Genomic DNA, 16,155 nt, shown 5'->3' with positions numbered 1-16,155 from the left:
ATTCCCTAGATGGACTAGAAAGTATCTGTTTGCTTTTGATAAGACAACCAGAGATCTGCCCTGTGCTGGGGACCAGATGTTATTCTCTGTACTCTGATGGAGAACAGAAAAAATGTGCTCCCGTTGAAGGTAAAATGATACCTACCTTCTGTGTTTATTTGAATCTTTTGATATTTTCTACAGAGTTAATTTTGGATATTTTTCCATTATTCTCATCAAGTCAATAGAACCCTTAGAAGTTCTCTTATGTTGAGAAGGTATGTGAATTACTTCATTACAAATTTATTTACCCTTGGTAACACTTCACAGAAGCTTTTCTAAACCCCCTTTCCCATTTCCCATTTCAAAAGTATGAAGCCAACAGGCTATTCTATTATTTCAAAAAAGAAAAGAAATCATTCAATTAGTAGCATGTCAGATGAAAAGGACCTGAATTGTGGCATCATTCTGAACATATGAAAAGCCAGGTCTGCACCTGTCATAACTGTGGGATGAGGCATGAATATTCTATACATTTCTGATTAATAAAAATCCATGCAAAAGTATCAGTCAGATCAGAAGAGTCAGAATTGATTAAACCATGTTTAGCTTATCTGTATTGTCCGGGTATCACGCAGATTAGAATAGAAGCCAGCGTGATAGTGTGGGAACAAAAGACTTGTCAACCTGACACTATTTTAAACACAGAAACAAATGGGATCTTGCAAACCAATTCTGATTAACTCAACCTGACTCCACCTTGAAAAACACAATGGTTTTATGTTTTTATGATTTTAATACGGTTATCAGTGCATCTCTTCTCTTCTAAGGTATCTAGACACATAATCTTCAGGTGTTGGGAAATAACATCTTCAATCTGAGAATAACAAGGCCTGCAGTATGCCAACCACATACAAGAAACTACAGGGCAAGCCTGTTTCTGGTGTGATTAAAAGCGCACTTGAAAGGATCTCTTTGCATGTGGAACTTTCCTGGGTAAAGGATAGAGAGCTTCTTTGTCTTCAAAGAGCTTCAAAGGATATATGGGAAAAAAGCATGTGGCGACAAGAGAAGCAGATGTACGAGGTAAGGAAAGGATTAACGTTTTATGCTCAGATAGCACGTAGTATCTATAGCCCTTACTCCTTGGCTCCATCCTCCAAAAGAAGCCATTCAGGTAGAATGGGGTAGAACAAAGCCCACCTTGACCTCTCCCACTGCTATTGTGCTGGGCAGGCTGAAGATTTTGGAATAACTGAGTGGTCATGGCTGGTGACTGAGGATGCAAAGGTGGGCCTTAAGTGAGGGCGACTGCAGGGGACAGTCTTCCCAGCTTGGCCTCAGGGCCATTGCAGTGGGCAGAAGTGGTACGTGGCCTCTGCATGACTGGGGCACGCAGTGCAAACCACTTCTCTGTTAGGCCTCTTGCTGTCCTGTTACCCGCCTGAGGATTAAACCTCATATATCCTGAGAAGCAGGAAGGAAAGTCGAATAGCCGTAACACAATCCTGCTCTTCCCCTCTGTTTTCTCTCTCCTGAAATCCAGTCCCACCCATTTGGTTCCTGCAGCTCACTCCTCTGGGACCTCAGCAACCTCTATTCCTTCCTCCACCATGATGCATGTCAGCATCAGGACATAGAAGCAGCTGCTAATCCTCCACCCTGGTGGGCAGAGGGTGAGGCGGTGAGCTGTTTCAATAGGACTGTGTACCTTTTGGTAAGATTCCACCTATGGCGAAAGTTAAAAATGCTTTCAGTAAAGACAGTCTAATTTTTTAAGAAGAGAATAGCTCTGGGGGCAGCACAAATTTTAAAATCCACAATTTGTTTCTTTCCAAGCCAATTACCAATCAGGCCAATAATGAATTTCTAGGTTTCTACAATATCCATATCATAACAGCTTTCGCCAAACTAGTCAAGATGAAATATTCTCACCTGACATTCCTTCTCTCTTTTTAATTAACTCAACCACCCCCCTTTCTAATTTACCTTTCTTAAAATCCACAAGCTTTATTACAAAGTCAGTGTCCAGGCTTCTTATTCAAAACTTATTTACCATTCACAGGAATACTCATTTATTTGAATTATACTGAAATTCCACTTGATAAATCCACCAGGGAAAATAAGACATTTTAGAGTCAAACTCACCTCAAATTCTCTAGGTAAGAGATCCTATTCTTATTCTAGAGTTCGCTTGCACTGTATCCTATTTTCATCCTAAGTAGATGAAAACATGCTTTAATAATGTTTCTGCAACATCAACTCAATCTCTGGTCCATTTTCTAAAAGGTGAGGGGAGGTAAAAAGTGAACTTATGAATGGGTAGTGATGAAATTGGTACACATGAAAAGATCAATAATTTCTAATGTTAAAAATTCTTGCTTAAATATTGCTTTAAAAAATTATCTCACCAAAATTAATTAGGGATCTTTAGAGTAAGAAATTTAGGAATTCCCCTGGCAGTCCAATGATAAGGACTTTACACTCTCACTGCCAAGGGCCCAGCTTCAGTCCCTGGTCGGGGAACTAAAATCCCACAAGCCATGGGGCATGGCCAAAAAAAAAAAAAAGAAATTTAAGTAGTTGACAGAAAATCAGGAGGCAGAGGTAGAGGAGGTGGAGGGCATAGGGGAAAAGATGAGCATGAAGGTTGTGACACAAGAAATTGGTTTGAATTTTTGTATCTTATGTGTACCAGCAGTAACAATGAAAACAAATGGACTAACATAAAATATACGTGTCAGGATTGAGAAAGCATGGGTCTTGCATGAAATCATGAACATAAAGTAGAATTCAAGTATTGTGTCTTAGTGTGGAAACGTTGCCATGCTATAGCAAGAAATGTCATTTGCTTAGTGAGCAGAGAGGTCCCCTTTGGCGACCATCATCTCAGTTTCAGAAGGAAGTTAAACACGAGTCTGTTTTCTTTTCGGGGTAGTGGACATTGGTGGTGCCTGCCCAGCCTCCGGCTCTGCTTGTTCTGAGATTGCTCAGGCACCCTCCAGGCCTCCGTGTACGCGATCTGACTTCGAGGAACCTGACCCCATGCATCCAGGAGTGAGCCTGATTGGAGAGGTTCATCCTCTTCCTGCAGACCATGGTCAGCAAAGCTTTCCTATAAAGGGCCAGGTAGTCAACACCTGAGGCCTTGTGGTCAGACAGTCTCTGCGGCAACTCCTGATGCCATGGTAGCACGAAAGCAGAGCAGACAGTGCAAAGATGAGTGGATACGGCTGAGTTCCAAGAAAACTTTGTGGCCACTACAATTTTCATTTCATATAATTTTCACACTATGAAATATTTTACTTTTGATTTTTTGCAGCCATTTAAAAATGTAAAAACCAGGTTTAACTAGAAGGCTATACAAAGACAGATACTGGATGAAATTTGGCTTTTGAGCTAAAGTCTGCTGACCCTTGCTCTAGCAACCAGTGTTGTGCAGCGGTATTTTCTGAGATGGTAAGTTGATCACATGTGGCTACCAAGCACTTGAAATGTGTCCAGTATGACTGAAGAATTGAATTTTTAATTTTATTTAACTTAAATTATTTAAATGTAGACATGTAGACAATCGCCTTTAGAGAGTATCCTAAGAACTCTCTATTTTTTTGATATTTGACTTCTGATACCTTTTAAGCCTCATCATTTACCCCAGATCTATGCAAGCTCAGAAGAAAGCCTGGTGCTCCCTCTTTGGGCACTGATGGATGATTCAAACCACATAGACTGCTGCTCACACCATGTGACGCTCCTACTGGCCCCACCCCTGACTATAATGAGCAATCAGGCCAGCCTCTTATCCCTGCACTCTCAAGCTGTCTCAACTCTGTTAGAGAGGGCTGCCCTGCTCTCTCTAGAGACCTCAGTCATGTAAGTTATGAAACTTCATATCCTTGGTGTATGTATATGGCATCATTCTCAATACAACCAAACTTTAAACAAGGGTCCATCTGCCTCTGCAGGCAGCCATAAGAGTGAGTCTTCATTATATTGGACAACACAGCTCAGAGAGTAGTTTATTCAGGGAAGTGACTCAGTTTGGAGTTGGACTGCTGAGAACACGAGAAGTTGGTTAGGGACATCTGGGAACTTTCTTCTCAATTATTTGGAAATAATCCTCTGCCTTTGACTCAATGTAAATATGGAATTCTGTACTCCATTTGCTGCTGGCATCTGTGTTTTTACCTAGAAAGGGAACGAGCCTTAGAGAATGAAGTTGATCCTGTGAGAGGATCAGATCAGATCAGATCAGTCGCTCAGTTGTGTCCGATTCTTTGCGACCCCATGAATCGCAGCACGCCAGGCCTCCCTGTCCATCACCAACTCCCGGAGTTCACTCAGACTCACATCCATCGAGTCAGTGATGCCATCCAGCCATCTCATCCTCTGTCGTTCCCTTCTCCTCCTGTCCCCAATCCCTCCCAGCATCAGAGTCTTTTCAAATGAGTCAACTCTTCACATGAGGTGGCCAAAGTACTGGAGTTTCAGCTTTAGCATCATTCCTTCCAAAGAAATCCCAGGGCTGATCTCCTTCAGAATGGACTGGTTGGATCTCCTTGCAGTCCAAGGGACTCTCAAGAGTCTTCTCCAACACCACAGTTCAAAAGCATCAATTCTTCGGCGCTCAGCCTTCTTCACAGTCCAACTCTCACATCCATACGTGACCACAGGAAAAACCATAGCCTTGACTAGACGAACCTTTGTTGGCAAAGTAATGTCTCTGCTTTTGAATATGCTATCTAGGTTGGTCATAACCTTCCTTCCTAGGAGTAAGCGTCTTTTAATTTCATGGCTGCAGTCACCATCTGTAGTGATTTTGGAGCCCAGAAAAATAAAGTCTGACACTGTTTCCACTGTTTCCCCATCTATTTGCCATGAAGTGGTGGGACCGGATGCCATGATCTTTGTATTCTGAATGTTGAGTTTTAAGCCAACTTTTTCACTCTCCACTTTCACTTTCATCAAGAGGCTTTTGAGTTCCTCTTCACTTTCTGTCATAAGGGTGGTGTCATCTGCATATCTGAGGTTATTGATATTTCTCCCGGCAATCTTGATTCCAGCTTTTGTTTCTTCCAGTCCAGTGTTTCTCATGATGTACTCTGCATATAAGTTAAATAAGCAGGGTGACAATATACAGCCTTGACGTACTCCTTTTCCTATTTGGAACCAGTCTGTTGTGGGTCTTTAATGACAATATTGAACTTCTGGATCAGCCCCTTCCTGAAACTGTCCTTCTCTCACCTTCCAGGATGTGAGCTGACATATTTCTCAATCAGGTTTCTGTTAATTACAGAAAGCATTCTAACATATATCATTGATTCTAAAAAGTACAGTTTCCTCTTCGATTTTAAAATCTCTAAAACTGGAAAGAGTCTTATAATCTACAGCATGACATAATATACCTGGTAGACTCTCTTTATTTCTTTGCAGTACACAATGTGGTGGTGTGTTTCATAATGGTGGGATCTTAGATCTGATGAAATACTTTAGATTTGATGATTAAGTTAGGCTTTGAGATCTTCTTCCTTTCTCTCTTTTTTGTAATTATGCTTATTTAACTTTTTGAGTAAGATTTTCTTCTAAGATAATCTTTTCTTCAAATTTATGTATCCCCCAGCATTATGAAACAGCATTTTCATGTTAGCATATCTTCAGAGCATGCCTAACTGAATTTTAGTACCAAGATAAGATTTTATTACTGGAAGAATACATCTGCTTTGTGAACTAAAGGCAACGTACAAAACATCATTCAAAATTGGAAAGATCATTTGGGAATATCAACTAAATTAAAAAATATTATTAAGGGGCTGACATATTCTAGCAATACTCAGGCGCTAAGTGAACTGGCCTTGGATAAAATGAAAAAGAAGGTATCTGCTTAATTGTATGCTTGATGCACTCCATTGTCCCTGGCTACTGAAGAGCAGCTTAACTCTGAATTACATTTTTGTTATTAGATTTTTAACATTCTTTTTGTTTTATTGTGAAAATCCAGCATAATGCAAGCATATTATTATGAGTTTTTAGTCAAGAGCCACCAAGCACTGCCATTAATTCAAACATATTGAAATCCAAGATAAACACCCACATTCAGGAGCCAAAACCCCCAATTCACATTGAATTCTCTTACTGCAAATATCCCCCCCTACTCCACCCCCAAATCTCTCTCATAATGGGAATAAGAAACTGTAATGAAAAATAAATTTCCACTTCATAATTTCAACAGAAAAGATAAAATGCCTAGGAAAGTATGTGACTGTTTGCAGAACACTGCGAAAATTTGAGATATGTAAAAGAAGCCTTAAATAAATTGATACAGTGTTTTTGCACTGGAAAAGTGATGCCAGTATTTCAGAAAATTCTTAGTAGTTGTATGAAGTCCTCTTGGAAATACTACATAGGGGGAGGAGAGTCTGACAAAGGAATTTTTAAAATAAAAGGCAAAAATAGCCAAGAATATATTGCAAGACTAACAAAAGAGCACTTGCCCTACCAGATAATGCAACGTCAATAATTAAAGCAGTGTACTACTGACAAAAGAATTGGCAGGCAGATCCATGTAATGGATTTGATGGCCCAGAAATCGACCCCAGTATAGATGCCGACTTAGTATATATTAAAGACGGTATCACAAATCAGTGAGAAAAAGATTCATTATTGAAAAAATGGTTCTGGGACAGATGGTTAACTATTGGGAGAAACAAAGTTAAATTATCAGCCTAAAATAAATTGCCATGAGTGACCTTTCACCTATTAAATGCTAGAGGTAAATATAGGGTGAAATGTCCTCTTTAAGCATAAATTATTGTGAAGAAATCACAAAGGAAATCATTAAAAAGTGAAGCACATGTCTCTACTTCCTCTATGGTTCCCTGGAAGTGATAAAAAGAATAGTTTCAAAGAATCAAATCTTCCAATTTGTTGGCTTTTCAGTTTGATCAACTTTTTATCTGTTAGGATGGAGTGGCACCTTCCAGGCATCTTACATGCAGAACTAGAGAATGGAAGTTTTAAGACAAAATTTTAAATTTTAACCTGACTTCAATGAATGGTCTTGTTAATCCCCTGATTTCCTTTCCAAGACACACTGGCAATAGAGATGGAGTGGCTTCCATTGAAAACTAGCTGAACAATGAAATTAAGAAAACCAGGGAGCAGGAAGTAGACAAGGAACCTCAGAGCTTACTGGAAAGATATTACAAAAGCCGCAGAAGATGTGGCCGTTTTGGTCAAGAAGGTGTCTAGCTAAATGGTTCTCATGGAAACCAATTGTACCAGTTGCATGAGAAATAGCTAAAGGGACCGGGAAGAGAACGGCTTGATCCTGACAGGTAGCTGCTAATTAGCAATCAAAACTTAATTGAGATTAACAGCTGTTTTTCTAGCACGGTTACTAACGGGGAGGCAGAAATGGTATGAAGATCATCCAAGCTCTGTAAGCTGCGTTTTAGTATCAGAAAGCGACCAGAATAGAGCAATGTGCCAAGCAAGCCGGGAGATGAAAGCAGGCCATGAACACAGAGCTGAGCTGACAGGCCAAAGAGGGCTGGATCCAGAGGACCAATTAGGCTGTCTACAGGGGTGCTGGCGGCAGATTAAAGGGGCAGGATGCAAACAGCAATAGAGAGTCTATTCACTGGCTGGTGTGGCCGAGTGACTGCCTGCTTCTCCTGGAGGGAAGGGCACCGGGTGCAGCAATCTTAGCTAGCAGCTGTGCCCTCAGGTTAGGCTGGAAATTCTTTCAAACACACTCTCTGAGCACCATCCCAGCAATAGTCCAGCCTGTAGAAATATCTATTGTGTGGAGGCCCTGGTCGCCCCATGGGGCTGAACCCGGTGACATATCCACCAGGTAAAACACATTGAATGGTCAGTCTCTCTCTCTTTGAAATCTGTTCAGTGGATTTTCCTTTTCTGGGACAGTCTCAGCCTAGTGACTCTGAATGGGCTTCTTAATTAGCACCACTAGTAGAACCAGTGGCTGCCACCAGAAGTATGTCACAGGACCCAGGAGGAACTAAAACACCGGGCAGGACCCAATCAGCGTGGTTTAAAGCAGTTAGACACCTTGCTGCCTGGGTCAGTGGAACCTGTTGAACACTAAAGGAATATGGTCTGGCACCTCCTATGTGCCTGGCGTTGGTCTAAGTGCTGACATATAGTAACATATGTAGTCTTCAAAATGCCTCTGTGAGGTATTGTGCACTGCTGTCATCTCCATTTTACAGATGCGAAAGTTGAGGAAGAGGGGCTAAGAAGTGTGACCTGGTTTCAGAGCTCTAAGTGACAGAGGTAGGATTTGAACCTGTGCAGTCTGGCTCCAAAGTCTACACTCATAACCACTAGCCTGCGGTCTGCAGCCTCACAGTGTTGTCCCCACATAGAACCTCATTAGAAATGCAGAATTTCAGACCCTGCCCTGGACCTACTGAATTAGATGCTACGTTTAATAAGATGCCCAGGTGATTCCCAAGCATATTAAGGCTTCAGAGACACTGTGTTATGCTATATGCCCTCATGCAGATGAGTCTTATATGTATATTTATACTTAATTAATAGTAAAAACATAAACTGTTCCTCAATAACAAGGGCACACTGCAGGTAGACCAACAGGATAAACAAGGGGAGGAAATGTCCTCTATTGAACACTTTTCTCTCTCTTCAGTCACCAGGCCTGTTTTTCCTAACTGTTGCCTCATTCACTGAATAAGAGTTATTTTTCTTCTGACTCTCTCTGCCGCAGGCCATTTTCACAACCTGTAATTCCTGTTGTTTCAGCAAATATACACTACATTTTAAGTGATAATTGCCTCTTTCCCATCATTTTTTTCCTTCTTACTTTTGCCTCAAGTATCTACACTCTGAAGTTTTCTCAGTTAAAGTAGCTTAGTTAGTTTCTAGAGCATCCAGTTTCTCTCCTTCTGTTCCTCCTTACACTTCCTTCATGGTTGCTCCTGAAGTACTGTTAACTAGGATATACTTAGCAACTAGAACTCTCATGCACTGCAGGTGGGAATGCAACATGATAAAACCACTCTGAAAAACATTTTGGCAGCTTAAATACATGCTCTCCATATGACCCAGCAGTCCCACTCCGGGGTACTTAGAGAAGTGAAAACTTACATACAAAGACCTATATACAAATGTCCATAGCAGGTCTATTAGTAATTACCAACAACTAGAAACAACCCATTGTCTTTCAGTGAATGAATGGGACAAACAAATTGTGGTGTATCCATACAAGGGATCGCTCACTACACAGCAATCAAAACACCTGAACTACTGATATGCTTAACAATATGAATAAATCATTATGCATTATGCTAAGTGAAAAGGCCAGACCTAAAAGACTACATCCTATGTGATTCCACTGCTATGTAACTCTAGAAAAGGCAAAGGTATAGTGATTGAAAGCAGGTCAGTGGTTGTCAGAGGCAGGGCTTGGGAGCAAGGGATTAGTGCAAGGGGCACAAGGAAGCATACTGAGCTGACGAAAATGCTTTGTATCATGATTGTGGTAGTTGCTATACTACTTATATATTTGTCAAAGTCCATTGAACTGCTCATTTAAAATTCATGAATCTTACTGTATATAATAAAGCAGTAGTGGTTAATTTTATTTGTCAATTTGACTAGACCACAGGGTGCCCACGTATAAGGTCGAACATTATTTTGGGTGTTTCTTTTGAGGGTGTTTCTGGATAAAAAATTATGGAGTCCCTGGTGGCTCAGAGGTTTAAGCATCTACCTGGAACGTGGGAGACCTGGGTTCAATCCCTGGGTCGGGAAGATCCTCTGGAGAAGGAAAATGGCAACCCACTCCAGTACTCTTGCCTGGAGAATCCCATGGAGGGAAAAGCCTGGTAGGCTACAGTCTATGGGGTCACAAAGAGTCAGACACGACTGAGTGACTTCACTTTCACTGGATAAAATTAACATGTAACTTGATAGAGTAAAGCAGATTGCCTTCCTCAATATGGGGGCCCTCATCCAATCAGGATGAAGGCCTGAACAAAAGGGCTGATCTTCCTACAAATAAGAAGGGATATCTTTTTTTTTTAATTTATTATTTATTTATTTGGCTGCAAAGGGCCTTAGTTGTGTTACAAGGGATCTTTAGTTGTGGCATGTGGGATCTAGTTCCCTGACCAGGGATTGAACCTGGGTCCCCTGCATTGGGAGTGTAGTGTCTTAGCCACTGAACTACCAGGGAAGTCTTAGCTACTGGACTACCAGGAACTTCTTGAGTCTCAAGAAGAGCCAATATTTCAGGATAGAACTACACATCTGGCTCTCCTGGATCTCAGTCCTCTGGACTAGAACTATAACTTAAACCATCCACTGTACTGGGGACTCCAGATTCACAAGATCTCCAGATCTTGTGAATTCTTAGCCTCCATTATCACATGAGCCAATGCCTTGTAATAAACACAGACACACAAACACATGCCTTTTTGGTTCTTTTTCTCTGGAGAACACTGAGTAATACAAAAGCTAACCAAAATAGAGGAATTTGGTATTCATCATGGGTTGGTATAAGGAAGAAGAGGAAGGGTGGGCAGATCCTCTGAAGCCCCTGGTGGTCCAGAATGTTATCATCATTATCATCGGATAATAAAAGAAACAGCCTACAAATACCCAACACAGATTAGAGTGGTAGTTTGTTCTCTGGAATAGCCTGACTGAATTCAGTACTTAAAGAAAACACATTCTAAACATGTTTGCAGTATCCTGAGGCTGTAGAATCTGAAATTAGTTCTATGGAGATGCCATAAACTTCTTGTAATTAAAGACATGCTAAATGTTAGTTGCATTAATGCTGGGAAAACACAAATGCATAATCTAAAGCTGTTGAGAGTCAGTACCTCATTGAGATTGAGAATCATTACGTCTCATTGAGAGTAAAAGTCCAGTCTTCATGGACCCAAGCCCCTGTCTTTTTACATAGAGGAGGATGTGTAGTACTCTAGTACATATTTAGTGAGAAACACATGTAAGTGGACCAGCAGAGTTCAAATCTGTGTTGTTCATGGATCAACTGCACAGGACAAAGACCTTCTTTTTCTTCTGGACCAGTTGGGGGTACGATGCTAGCCTTACTCTCATCTTACCATCTTCCCCTTAACTATTATGTGTGTTCCTACAAACAAGGACATTGTCCTAGATAAACAGGACACAACTATCAAAATGAGGAAATTCACATTGGTTCATTACACCATCTAATCTTCAGACCCCATTCAGGTTTAGCCAGTTGTCTCAACAGCGTCCTTTACAGCATACAGATCCAGTTTAGATACACACATTATATTCTATTGTGTCTCTTTAGTCTCATTCAGTCTGGAATAGTTCTGTAGCCTTTCCAACTTTCATGACATGTTTGAAGATTTTGCTGTGTTTGAAAATTGCAGGGAGGTTATTTTGAAGAATGTGCCTTGATTCGAGTTTGCTGATGTTTCCTGATGATTAGATTGAATTTAAGCATCTTTAAACATGGTCCACTGGAGAAGGGAATGGCAAACCACTTTAGTATCCTTGCCTTGAGAACCCCAAGAACAGTATGAAAATGCAAAAAAATAGGACACTGAAAGATGAACCCCCCAGGTCGGTAGATGCCAATATGCTACTGGAGATTGGTGGAGAAATACTCCAAAAAGAATGAAGAGATGGAACCAAAGCAAAAACAACACCCAGTTGTGGATGTGACTGGTGATGGAAGTAAAGTCCGATGCTGTAAAGAGCAATATTGCATAGGAACCTGGAATGTTGGTTCATGAATCAAGGCAAATTGGAAGTGGTCAAACAGGAGATGGCAGGAGTAAACATTGACATTTTAGGAATCAGTGAACTAAAATGGACTAGAATGGGTGAATTTAACTCAAATGACCATTGTATCTACTACTGTGGGCAAGAATCCCTTAGAAGAAATGGAGTAGCTATCATAGTCAATGAAAGAATCTGAAATCCAGTACTTGGATGCAATCTCAAAAAGGACAGAATGATCTCTGTTCATTTCCAAGGCAACCATTCAATATCACAGTAATCCAAGTCTATGCCCAGACCAGTAATGCTGAAGAAGCTGAAGTTGAATGGTTCTATGAAGACCTACAAGACCTTTTAGAACTAACACCCAAAAAAGATGCCCTTTTCATTATAGGGGGCTGGAATGCAAAAGTAGGAAGTCAAGAAACACCTGGAGTAACAGGCAAATTTGGCCTTGGAGTACAGAATGAAGCAGGGCAAAGGCTAATAGAGTTTTGCCAAGAGAACACACTGATCATAGCAAATACCCTCTTCCAACAACACAAGAGAAGATTCTACACATGGACATCACCAAATGGCCAATGCTGAAATCAGACTGATTATATTCTATGCAACCAAAGATGGAGAAGCTCTGTACAGTCAGCAAAAGCAAGACTGGGAGCTGACTGGTTCAGATCATGAACTCCTTATTGCCAAATTCAGACTTAAATTGAAGAAAGTAGGGAAAACCACTATACCATTCAGGTATGACCTAAATCAAACCCCTTATGATTATACAGTGGAAGTGACAAAGATTCAAGGGATTAGATCTGATAGAACGCATGAAGAACTATGGATGGAGGTTTGTGACATTGTACAGGAGGCAGTGATCAAGACCATCCCCAAGAAAAAGAAATGAAAAGAGTCAAAATAGTTGTTTGAGGAGGGCTTACAAATGGCTGAGAAAAGAAGAGAAATGAAAGGCAAATGGAAAAGGAAAGATATACCCATTTGAATGCAGAGTTTGAATTTGCGCTGGCTCATCAAAAAAAGCAAGAGAATTCCAGAAAAAACATCTACTTCTATTTTATTGACTACGCCAAAGCCTTTGACCATGTGGATCACAACAAACTGTGGGAAATTCTTCAAGAGATGGGAATACCAGACCACCTGACCTGCCTCCTGAGAAATCTGTATACAGCTCAAGAAGCAACAGTTAGAACTGCACATAGAACCACAGACTGGTTCCAAATCAGGAAAGGAGTACGTCAAGGCTGTATATTGTCACCCTGTTTATTTAACTTATATGCAGAGTACATCATGTGAAATGCCAGACTGGATGAAGCACAAGCTGGAATCAAGATTGCCGGGAGAAATATCAATAACCTCAGATATGCAGATGGCAGCACCCTTATGGCAGAAAGTGAAGAGGAAATAAAGAGCCTCTTGATGAAAGTGAGAGAGGAAAGTGAAAAAGTTGGCTTAAAACTCAACATTCAGAAAACTAAGATCATGGCATCCAGTCCAATCACTTCATGGCAAATAGATGGGGAAACAATGGAAACAGTGGCAGGCTTTATTCTGGGGGGCTCCAAAATCACCGCAGATGGTGACTGCAGCCATGAAATTAAAAGACACTTGCTCCTTGGAAGAAAAGCTATGACTGACCTAGACTGCGTATTAAAAAGCAGAGACATTACTTTGCCAACAAAGCCATCTAGTCAAAGCTATAGTTTTTCCGGTAGTCATGTATGGATGTGAGAGTTGGACTATAAAGAAAGCTGAGCACTGAAGAATTGATGCTTTTGAACTGTAGTGTTGGAGAAGACTCTTGAGAGTCCCTTAGACTGTGAGGAAATCCAACCAGTCTATCATGAAGGAAATAAGTCCTGAATATTCATTGGAAGGACTGATGCTAAAGCAGAAAATCCAATACTTTGGCCACCTGATCTGAAGAACTGATTCACAGAAAAAGACCCTCATGCTGGGAAAGATTGAAGGTGGCAGGAGAAGGGGATGACAGAGGATAAGATGGTTGGATGGCATCACTGACTCAATGGACGTGAGTTTGAGCTTGGGAATTGGTGATGGACAGGGAAGCCTGGCGTGCTACAGTCCATGGGATCACAAAGAATCAGACATGAATGAGCAACTGAACTCATTCACTCTCAAGCATCTTTAGCAGAAATTCTCAGCACTGTCTATCAGGCGGCACAAGATTTCAATCTGTTACTGACGATGCTTAGTTGGATTGCTTGATTATAGGGGTGTTATCCAGGCTTCTCTTTGTAAAGTTACTCTTTGTTCCTTTGTAGTTAGTGAGAAAATTGTGGGAAATACTATCAAACTCTACAAATACCCTGTGCCTCATCAAACTTTCTATCAATTAATTTATCTATTTTTTTGAACAGACTCATGGCTTCCTATTTTATTCAGTGGGCATAATCTTTTATTATTATATTGATTTCAACTTGTCGTCATGTCGGCCAATGGAAGCAACTTCAGACTGGCTTCTGTGTCCCCTTGCTGGGCCTCCCGTGAGCACTTCCTTACTTTCTGGCACAAGAAGAGACGCTGGTCTCATCTTGTATTTCCCTGCCACAAGCCCTGGAATTAGCCATTTTTCCTGGTTTCTTTTGTTAAAGAGTGCTACTGAAAAGCAAGTTTATGCTAAATGTTCATTGCTATTGGAATGTTGCTGTCCCCAAGGCCTCTTCAACTCCCTCAGTAGGCCTTGGGAAACGTGTGTGTGTGTGTTATTATGTAATACACACACTCCCTTGTAGCTGTGTTTGTTTTGATATATACTTATATATATAGAAATCCATGAGCTCACTCTGATATCTTAAATTCCAATCCCAAACCTCAGAGTTTGTTCTAAATTCATCCAGTTACATACTTGTAACTTCCTTCCCCACCAGCGAGCAATCCAGCCCCCATAGTCTTCATATATTTAGTCATTTGGTTGATCTCCTGCATTATGTAAGAAATTTCCCATGCCGTCACTGTCTCACCTCTCCACATGTGCCGTCCTCTGCCCGCTGGCTTGACACCCTTGCGGTCCCCACCAGCCTGTGAAACCGTCCTCTGACCACACCTAGACCCCCGACTTGCTGGGCTGCCTCCCCTACCTGCACACGCAGCCTCCTCGCCCCACTTTTGCTCCATGTGGACACCTTCCTTACCCCTTCCAGCATGACCTTCCTGCCCCATGCACTCCCCTCCACTCCTTCCCACCCTTCCCAGGCTCTGGGTAAAGAGGGAAGAGAGGAAAGGGTGAGGGAAGTGAAGGAAAGGAAAAAACAAAAAGAACCAACTGTGTTTTTAATCCCACTGTGCTGTCATTGGAAACCTGAAAGGTGTCTTCCTTCTCTTGTGTACGGAACTGCTTGTATTCCACTCCTCTCGAATGCATTTGAGAGTGACCCTTCAGGTCCCTCAGTCTAAAATCCATTTTTGCTCAAACTTCTGCTCCCGTTCCAGATCCATCTCACTGGCAAACTTCTCCAAAAGGACCACTCTGGTCACCTCTGCTGCCATCTGGCATCTGCCTACAACTCCTACTGAACTTGTCCTCCCCAAGTTCACCGAGGACCTGCAAATGACCACATCCATGAGCTTTCTTGTAGATTTTTCACTCATCTGCTTGATATTGCTAACGACTGTCTCCATCTTGAAAATCTGTCCTGCTTTGTTTCCTGGGATAACACTCCCTCTGGTTCTCACCCCATCAGTGCCCCTCCATCCTTCCTGTCTCTTCTGCCAGCAGCTCCTCCTCTGCTCCCAGTGGTGGGTGTTCCCCAGGGATCTGTCACTGGCTTCTTCTCTTTTTAATCTATATTTGCTCCCTGTGAAATTTTATTTTGTCAGTTCCTTCTCTCGTTTCTAGGTGAATGAGTCCCAAATTGACACCATGAGTTTAACCTCTCTCCTGAACTGTGGGAGATTTCTCCATAGTTACCATGAGCTCTCTCTCTATTTCCCCAGGTAGCTCACATTCTAAAATTTATTCATTGCTTCAAATTATCAGGCTTGTGCTAGGTCGTATCAACACACAGATGAATAAAGCATAGTTTGTGCAAACAAGAGGTTTTATCCAAGCTGGAAGCTGTAGTTATCTTCAATAGCCCTCTCTCCCTAATTCCCAGTCTGTAACCCATCTTTCGTATCACTATGATACTCAGCTTTCTAGAGCACAATTTTGATCACACTACTCCCCTACCCAGAAGCTTCCAATGTCCTCTCCCTGTCCATGGCAAAAAGTTGCAGCTCTTTCACCGTGACTGTTTCTTGCCACTCCTTGCCCCTACTCTTTCCAGATAAACAAGATGTTGAATCTATGCTCTATGCCATTGTTCATGCTGTTCATCATAAAGGAATGCCCTGCTTCTCTTTCCCACCTATTAAAATCTTACTTTTTTTCAGGCTGAACTCCTA

General features: G+C 41.4%; 1 long non-coding RNA gene and 1 other non-coding gene across 2 annotated transcripts in view; one reads left to right on the top strand and one right to left on the bottom strand.

Moving 5' to 3' along the window:
* The first annotated feature begins 1,831 nt into the window (after positions 1-1,831).
* The window catches only part of LOC104975232 (uncharacterized), a 54,818-nt gene continuing 40,494 nt past the window's right edge, over positions 1,832-16,155 (top strand). Inside the window, exons 1-2 of the long non-coding RNA XR_003031226.2 lie at positions 1,832-2,141; positions 3,302-3,438. This is a non-coding gene — a long non-coding RNA (uncharacterized lncRNA). The remainder of the gene's footprint in view (positions 2,142-3,301; positions 3,439-16,155) is intronic.
* Positions 10,120-10,192, bottom strand: TRNAG-CCC (transfer RNA glycine (anticodon CCC)). Its single transcript has one exon. It is a non-coding gene; the product is annotated as a tRNA-Gly (tRNA).

The sequence above is a fragment of the Bos taurus genome, chromosome 20, assembly GCF_002263795.3.
Source record: "Bos taurus isolate L1 Dominette 01449 registration number 42190680 breed Hereford chromosome 20, ARS-UCD2.0, whole genome shotgun sequence".
Lineage (NCBI taxonomy): Eukaryota > Metazoa > Chordata > Mammalia > Artiodactyla > Bovidae > Bos > Bos taurus.
This window is presented reverse-complemented; position numbering and strand designations above follow the sequence as displayed.